We start from the raw sequence: 5,631 nt of genomic DNA on the forward strand, positions 1-5,631 counted from the left end.
AATGGGATGAGAGTTTAATAATTAAGGTTGGGGTTTAATTTAATGAAATCACATTTGTAATTTAATAAGGGTGTTTAAGAAAAAAAGTAAGGGCATAAATGTTACTCCATTTTATTGACCAAAAATTACCAAATGAGGAAATTTTTTTTTTGTTGCAAGTAATTTGAACCACCCCAAAATGAAAATTGTTGCAAGTAAAATAAACCGGAGGTAGTACTTTGTATGTAACAATTAGAGACAAATAGAGTAACCACCGCGAGGGCACGAGTACATGACTCTCTAATCTCTATGGTCACTGACTCACGCCAGCCTTTTCAAAATTGTCATTCCCTCCAACATTCTCTCTCTCCTCGATAGATATTCCCAAATTCTTGGTTGTTAAATTGATGTTCTTAATTTGAGCTTCATTTTTGGGACTTTTCCACTTGTTGAAAAAATTATTGGGTTTGTAGTTTGATAATCAACACTCTATTGGGTACTCAATATCTTGAAGAATTGCAATACATTTAGGGTTTTCCGTTAAATTTCAAGGTTAGCTTTCTTCTTAACTATTTCAATTTTATGTAGAAATTTTGCGAAATGAATTATCAATCGCTTGAATTCAGCACTTTATCTCCATGTTATTAATGGCTGAAATGCACCAAGTTATCCAAATTTGTTCCTTGCTCAATTTCCTCTTTTCGATCATTTTCGCCTATTTGTGATGGTTGTTTTTATGTTAGGGTTTCTAATTTGCTCAATTGTTTACTAACAATATCACAGTAGTCTAAATTACCATATGCTTTGTCGAATTCTCAATTTCCAAACACATTTCCACTTTCGTTTATTCCTAGGTTAGTTGTAGAATTGGGTTATATTGTTCAATTATATGCTGAAATTTTCTAATAATATCATTCAATTTTGTGTAGAAAGACTAGAAAAGGTGGTGTTCGTGGCGAATTAGTGTATCACGGTATGTATTCTCCTTCTAATTTCTTATTGTGGGTTTTCCAATACTAATTTAGGATTTTTTTCTGTACTATATTATTATTATGATATTGCTGGAAATTAATTTGAAGGTAAAAATGAACTAGCCTATTTCATTTAGTATATGCTTGGATGATTAATTGGTTAGAGAAAACTACTGCATTTGAATTCGCAATGGCGGACCAAAGGGGGTACACTGAGGTACATGCTTGTATGATTAATTTATTAGAGAGAACTACTGGATTTGCACTTGAAACATTGAATTTTTTTTTTACTTTTCAAGTATTCAATGTTTCATTCATTTTTTAATTTTTCTTCAATTTTTAATTTTTATTATCTAGTTTGTTAGACTAATAAATTATATAGTTAATACCTGGTTGAATTAGTTTAGTTTTTTCAAGTGAGTAGTTGAATTAGCTGTTAGATTAATAGATAATTGTCTCCTGATCATTTTATAACTCTTTATCCGAAGAAAATCAGTTCAGTTTCAATTAAATGTTTAATCAAGAAGAAATAAGTTCTGGCTATTGTTGATTAAAATTTCTATTGCCGATTATGCCTTGACTTTTCCTATATGGACTTATGCCTACCATTTGTTCAATGAAATGACAGTAGTCATGTTTTGCCCAGTTTCATGGTATTGGTTTTAAATGGTGAAAAGAGTATATCTTGAAAGTTTAGGAGATTGGAGGGGTATGTTAGTTTTGTAGTTCTTTGTAATTAGTAGACCTTTACTAGCAAAACATGTAGAAGCTAATACAAAATATCAGAAAGATCCTTTGAAGGCGCTTGAAATGTTTAAATCAGTCAAAATAGAGGAGGGGTTTAAGCATAGTTTGCTGACAAATGTATGCATGATAGATAAGCTTAGTTCACATGGGAAATTCCAAGCTATGCCGACTTTGCTTTCGGATATGATGGATATTGATTATAGGATTGTACAAAGAGTGAACATTGGCATGAAGAATTATTTAAAGAAAGGGAAACTTTAATAGGGGTTTGAGAAGATGGATTTTTATGAATGTGAACCGCTAGTCATGTCGTATAATGCCATCATGAATATCTTGGTTGAACATGGTTACTTCATTCAAGCTCATAAAGTATAAAGATGGATTGGTAATAAGAATTATGTAAACGCTTTTTGGTATTGACCTTTTTTTTTTTTTTTTTTTTTTTTTTTTTTTTTTTTTTTTTTCTATTGAACTATTTTACTCCGTAATATTTTTATTGAGTTTATAGCCCTAAGAGGCAAGGTCATGGCCTTATGGGTGGCTGTCGAGTTCTGCTAAAGATCGTGGTTTGCAGTGCAGAGATAATGGGGGGCTTCTAGTTGGTTGGTGGGAGGCTTTTGGTTGTGGCCCTTGTGGGGCTGCGGCAGTGTCGAGTAGGTTGCATGGGTAGGCAGCTCGGCACTATGCAGCTACTAGGCAGATACAGGGGATGCAAGTGTGTTTTAGTGTTTATGTGTGTGTGAGGCCTTGCCTTGGTAGCATATTGCAGGCTGCTTGTGGTTGCAAGTGCTGCCGTTGATTCTACAGGTGTGCAGGCGTGCAGCATGTGTTTGCAGCCAGGTAGGTCAGGTGCTAGTGTGCGTGTGTGAAGCTGGTGGGGGTGCTGGGTATAGTGTATAGTTGCATTGTAGTTATGCCACTTATGTGTGCCCATCATCTTGATTTTCAAATGCTTCATTTGATGCAGGTGTGGGTGGCAATGATTGATTGGTGTTGTAAAATCTAATGGAGGGAAAATATTACTTGAAGTTTAGCAAATCATGACTTTGTTCTTTGACTATAAGATGCTGACATTTCACATTTATTTTTGTTACCAATATAGTTCGCTGTACTAGTGAGTAAACTTATTTATCACTCATTGACTCTATGACTTGTTGTAGCATTAAGTTCATTAGATGTATTATTACGATTTAGTTGGACTTGGTACTTTTGATGCTGTCATTGTAGTACTTTATATCTTTTACGTGAGTTTGTACGGAAATGGTTTATTATGAGAAAGAAAAAATGTTAGGACCTTTATTTTTAGACATACCCAGAAGACTGTTTCTTCCATTGTCATTGATTATAGTAGGAAAGAAGGAATTGTGGGCATTTCTATCTGCCGGGTTTCAGATTCTAGGGTAAAAAAGCTCAACCAAACACTGAAATGGGACAAACTCCATTCCAAGCTATACGACTAAATACCCCCTAAATATTGAACAACAATTAAAAGAAAGAATATTTTTTCTTTACGATGCTCTCAAATTACTTGTGTGTATTTGGCAATTGAAACATATATGGTTAGTGTCTGCCTTTTATTTATTTCTATTGCGAAACTGACTATCAACTTGATGGGTGGTTGGAAAATCTCCTGATTTATTTTATTCAATTAAAATTTATGCTTATAGTCTTCTTGACTATGTTAGTTGCACAGTATGCACACTATGCTAACTGTTCTGACTTCTGAGTTTTTGCTTCTTCCCAGAGTAAAGAGGATGAAAGTTAACATTCTACAATGGCATGCTGTAGCTTCATGGACCTGGGATGCCCAGGATGAAACATGCGGAATATGTAGAATGGCCTTTGATGGTTGTTGTCCAGATTGCAAACTACCTGGTGATGACTGCCCATTAAGTATGTGACTTTCGTTTTATTTTTGCGTAAACATTTTCTTTTGATACATCATTATTTTCTAATTGTCCTGCTGAATAGTTAGAGACCTAAAAGTGCAAATAGATATGCTGATTGAGTGCATTATGTGTATATACTATATAGACATGAAGACCTCAGTGCGCCTGATCTAGTGTTTTTTCCTTTATCAAACTCTCCTCTCGATATCACTTTCTGAACTAGAACAAGCCATCTCCATTATGGAGGGAGAACTGTAAGTACTAGGATCCTGTTAGGAACTGTAATTACTAGCTATCTCCATTGAGGATGACAGTTGGGATAAGTTGTGACCAGTGTTAGGTGCTCACCAGAAGAGGAATTTATCCATGTCAGACGGCTAAGTAGAAGAAAACCAAACTTCGATGCCCAGAGCTCTAGAGTCTAGATGCTTTGAAGTTCCAGTTGAGAACTTGAACCTATCACTAACTGTTTTTGCGTTAAACTTTGTAAAGCGTTCTCTGTTTGTTTTTGTGAATAAAAACGGGCAGGGTTTCTGTAAGCCCAATTGTGTTTGTGGTCTGAGCTGTCTAACATTTTACATGTGTGCATGGGTTTTCTGTAGGCCTAATTTCTCTATGTGTGGGGTGTTTGGCTTGAGTGGCGTCCTTATCTTGAAATTTTACAATTATGCAGTTTGGGGGCAATGCAACCATGCTTTTCATCTACACTGCATCTTGAAGTGGGTGAATTCACAAACTTCTCAAGCTCATTGTCCTATGTGTCGTCGGGAATGGCATTTCAAGGACTGATATCTTTTCTTCACCCATTCTTTTCTCAGTTGTCACTGTCTGGTGAAAAATGGCATATTAACCTTTCTTACGTGGTGATATCTGTTTCAGCTTCAATACTCAATCTTGTTCATGTGACCCAAGCGGTTTGTATTACAATATCTTATTTCGTGGAACAACTCACAATCTTTGCTTTAGTTAGCTATTCCAAAACTTCTCTGTAACTTGGTGTAATGACGTGATTGAACTTGGTAGATGATTGAATTTACAGGTCATCATATTAGTTTGCACATTTTTTTTGTTGATCATGATTAAATTTCTTATAGTTTAATGATTCACGAGGAGCCAAGTGGCATAATGAAGTGATGGAAAATCAATATCAAAATCAATTAGCCAACAAACCTTACCCAATTTGAGCTGTAATCGGAACTAAGTGTCAAAAATTGGAGCGCAGTCTCTTTCAATCCATGTAGATGAGGAATTATACCTGTAAATGCTGTGAACAAGTATACTACTATGGTCATATGGGTCCTTTTCTCTATGTTTGTATATATTATTTTGGTTTTTTCCTCTCTTTATGTCTTCTCTGTACAGGGAAGAATATGACGTGACAAGCAATATTTTTTTGTTATTTTTGTGACTTGATGTTGTAAGGGAGGTTCTTGTTGTATGATCCTGAGATACTACTTACCTGTACTCGTAGCAGATGGCTGAAATACTAAATAATCCTAGACTCGTCGTGATCTCGTGGATGATAATATGTTTAATTGTTTAGGCTTGAGGATGATACCTGAGATCGATTTCATCTACAATACCAGTCATAGCTGCCTCAAATGAAACCATTAGACAGTTTCAAAATGAGCAAGAACATGACCTATTGCTATGATCTGGGAAGGTGACCTGATTTACAGTTATAGATTCATAGAGGACTGATTCAAACTTTGTACTAACTGTAACTTTGTACTGATTTAGTGAGGTTACTTCGTTTAAAATTATGGGGATTTGAAGCTAAAGTCAATGATTTCAAACTTTCAATTGGCCAATTTTTGTGCCAATAAATTAGAAAATCAAGAGTAGACAAACATAACTAGTTACATAAAAGTACCATTTCATAATCAGCAATTTTCGCTTTAATTACATCAAGAAATCCATGTAGCAAATCAACAGTGAACAATTTCATACATTATATAAAAAAAAAAAAAGGAACTACTGAAAATAAAAACAAGGCCGATCCAATGAATAACCAATCAAACTAAACAAGAAACTTCTCCTGCATA

At 34.8% G+C, this 5,631-nt stretch overlaps 1 long non-coding RNA gene across 1 annotated transcript; it reads left to right on the top strand.

Annotated features, from left to right (window-relative positions):
• The first annotated feature begins 260 nt into the window (after positions 1-260).
• Positions 261-2,805, top strand: LOC145626413 (uncharacterized). The gene is made up of 3 exons (XR_014110999.1): positions 261-531; positions 909-952; positions 2,665-2,805. It is a non-coding gene; the product is annotated as an uncharacterized LOC145626413 (long non-coding RNA).
• Positions 2,806-5,631: the final 2,826 nt, after the last annotated feature.

The sequence above is a fragment of the Chenopodium album genome, chromosome 4 (genome assembly GCF_948465745.1).
Source record: "Chenopodium album chromosome 4, dcCheAlbu1.1, whole genome shotgun sequence".
Taxonomy (NCBI): Eukaryota; Viridiplantae; Streptophyta; class Magnoliopsida; order Caryophyllales; family Amaranthaceae; genus Chenopodium; species Chenopodium album.